We start from the raw sequence: 3651 nt of genomic DNA, 5'->3' as shown, positions 1-3651 counted from the left end.
TATAGGCATAGATAAAAATGTCCATCAAATACCCGTGGGACTTGGAATAATGTAAACAAAAAAAATTCCATCTCACACGGCATTAAGTCTCAGGAAACATGAATACACGCATGCAGGAAAAAAACAAATATGGGTAGCGCCGTATGTATGGCAGCTCGCTTTCCCCGGGGAGAAAGCAGCCCGAATTTCCATGAGGGTAACCTCACTGGACTGTAAATCTTATCCAATCCAATCCAATCCAATCCAGTAGAAAAATAAGCGACAGCATTCTCTTCCACCATCTAAAATGTCACGTGACGTCGCTCCGACCGAGTGAAGGTATATCTCCGAGGTATAGGGTATTCTTTCAACCCGCTGCACAACAGGAATTGAAAGTTACCTTATGTACGGTCGAACCGAGGTGCAATGGGTGCTCTCTCTCTCTCTCTCTCTCTCTTTCTCGGTTCTGCTCTCTCTCTCTCTCTCTCTCTCTCTCTCTCTCTCTCTCTCTCTCTCTCTCTCTCTCTCCACACATTCATACACATCCCACACTAAAAGCAAGAGCCCCTTTAAACACGCTGCACGGCAAACCAGAAGCCAGAGAGGAAGACAAAAGACGGGAATATAAAGCGACGACCATGCAAGTCCACAGTGAAGCCATGCGAAGCGAGGCCTTAGTTGTCTTCACAAATAGCGTGCGCGGTCCTTGCTTGCAGACTACATTAAGCCGTTCTGACAATGCCAGCTGCAGTCTGCGAGTCTCTGCTGAACGGCTGACGACAGGTATCTCGGGGGACCCGGTCAGAGAATAGCGAGGGACGGAGGGCATGTTGGCACGTGAGGGCAGCTCGTGCAGTCTCAATGTTTGTACACGCTGAAATCTCTGAAGCGAGAGGACGCGTGCCTAAACTTTTACTGTACATGCATAACGTAATAGCTGTCGTCACTCTCCTACAGTTGATGCGCACCAATCAAAATTAACTTGGACTGAATGTGTATCCACGCTGAAATGTTTGAAGCGAGAGGACCTGATTCTAATTAAATTTAGGTTATTATGATTGAGTTCCTTGCTGGCATCTTCATGTTTACAATTGACTACGCGTAGTGCCGAAACACTACGATCACCTCGGGAAGCGAAGTGCAATCAAACAGGATTGAAAATGTTAGGGCTAATTTCTTAGCCCTATAAAAACTGTTATGCAAACCCGAAGGTTTCCATGAACATACAGACATTCAGAAACCACCAGACCCTATCACAAACAGAATTCTACAATACACCGGTGTTGACTTTTAAAGGCCAACAACTCGGGTGCAGAGTCTGCTGTGAAAGGAGCGGTAGCCTCCCCTGTCACAATGGAAACAAGCGTGGAGCATGCAGTGCGAAGGTAAATCAAAATACGTGAGATGGACTAGCACTGTCACAATGCTGGGCAACCGTGGTGATGGTCGTATCTGACCTTGGAAACTGCCCAGACCGTCTGGTTTTTGGTTGGTGTGCGGATATGACGATATGGAGGTCAGTTGTCTCTGTCTCAGTCTCTGTCTGTCTCTGGGTCTGTCTCTGCCTCTCTCTCTGTCTCTCTCTCTCTGTCTCTCTCTTTCTCTGTCTTTGTCTCTCTCTCTCTGTCTCGGTCTCTGTCAGTATGTCTGTCTATTTGTCTCTCACTCTCTCTCTCTTTGAATCTCTCCATCTCTGTCTCTCCCTCTCTGTCTCGGTCTCGGTCTCTGTCTCTGTCTGTCTCTGTCTCTCTCTCTTAGTCTCTCAGTCTCTCTCTCTCTCTCCCTTTCTGTCTCTCTCTCTCTCTCTCTGTCTCTCTCTCTCTCTCTCTCTCTCTCAGTCTCTCTCTCTCTCTCTCTCTCTCTCTCAGTCTCTCTCTCTCTCGCTCTTACCCTTCATGACAATAATGACAAAGATACACACACTCGACACATTTAGCGGCGCGGACTAAGTGAGTTTGACAGAAGCTGGCAACACGACCATCTAAACGCTCCGCTCCTCACTACCTCTTCTCCTCTCCCCGGCCCGGGCCGATGAACGCTCGGAACAATGCGGAGATTTAAAATCTCAATCGTGTTAAGGCCCCGGCCCCATTCCCTGGGCAAACACACACGCGCACGTGCTGCGCCAAACACAAGCATCCGGGCACTCTCTCGGGGCCTGTGACGTCACAGGACTGTTGACAGGGGAAGCGCCCGATCGGGGAATGATTGAAAGAGTCAACGGCAGCGACCAGCTATGGTCGAGGCGTTAACGAAATTTGAGAGCAGAATTGAGCTCCGTTGAGGAGTCAGAGGTTGCAGCAGTGTCCACAAGGCATGGGTGGATCAGGAATAAAACACTGGGTTTCTGGCTGGGTGAGAGAGAAAGAGAGAGAGAGAGAGAGAGAGAGAGAGAGAGAGAGAGAGAGAGAGAGAGAGAGAGAGAGAGAGAGAGAGAGAGAGAGAGAGAGAGAGAGAGAGAGAGAGAGAGAGAGAGAGAGAGAGAGAGAGAGACAGAGAGAGAGAGACAGAGAGAGAGAGAGAGAGAGACAGAGAGAGAGGGGGGGGAGAGCAAATCCTCTACAAGAATGGCTGGGTAAATATGGAGTTGCGAGACGATGAAAGTCGAGTTAGATTACTACATTTTTAAAATTAACGATGACTTATTTGCTGATTATTCTGTTACAATCGAAAGGCTGGGGCACGTCAGCGTGTATGGGCTTGTGTTCTCTGCTGACGCGTGTGTTTCAATCAATCAATCAATATGAGGCTTATATCGCGCGTATTCCGTGGGTACAGTTCTAAGCGCAGGGATTTTTTTTTTTTCAATTTATATTCAAGGCGCAGGGATTTATTTATGCCGTGTGAGATGGAATTTTTTTTACACAATACATCACGCATTCACATCGGCCAGCAGATCGCAGCCATTTCGGCGCATATCCTACTTTTCACGGCCTATTATTCCAAGTCACACGGGTATTTTGGTGGACATTTTTATCTATGCCTATACAATTTTGCCAGGAAAGACCCTTTTGTCAATCGTGGGATCTTTAACGTGCACACCCCAGTGTTTCTCCTTTCCAGGTCAATACCTTTATTTCAAGTGTCTCGAAAAAAGAACAATTGTAGAAAATAATTTGTCCTTGGCCATGACCTGTAAATATTGTGTTGGTGCACGTGTCCGCATTGAAGTCCTCTGACAAAAAAAGGACAGAAGACATACTCAGAACCCCCTCTCTTTGGGTGGACTGGGTGGCCGAGTGGTAACGCACTTGCGCTCAGAAGCGAGAGGTTGCGAGTTCGACCCTGGGTCAGGGCGTTAGCAATTTTCTGCCCCCTTTCCTAACCTAGGTGGTGGGTTCAAGTGCTAGTCTTTCGGATGAGACGAAAAACCGAGGTCCCTTCGTGTACACTACATTGAGGTGTGCACGTTAAAGATCCCACGATTGACAAAAGGGTCATTCCTGGCAAAATTGTATAGGCATAGATAAAAAAAATGTCCACCAAAATACCCGTGTGACTTGGAATAATAGGCCGTGAAAAGTAGGATATGCGCCGAAATGGCTGCGATCTGCTGGTCGATGTGAATGCGTGATGTATTGTGTAAAAAAATCCATCTCACACGGCATAAATAGATCCCTGCGCCGTCCGAGTCTGGAGATACGCGCGCGATATAAGACTTCACGGGGCGGG

The sequence above is a fragment of the Littorina saxatilis genome, linkage group LG9, assembly GCF_037325665.1.
Source record: "Littorina saxatilis isolate snail1 linkage group LG9, US_GU_Lsax_2.0, whole genome shotgun sequence".
Lineage (NCBI taxonomy): Eukaryota > Metazoa > Mollusca > Gastropoda > Littorinimorpha > Littorinidae > Littorina > Littorina saxatilis.
Note: the sequence above shows the minus strand (reverse complement) of the source record.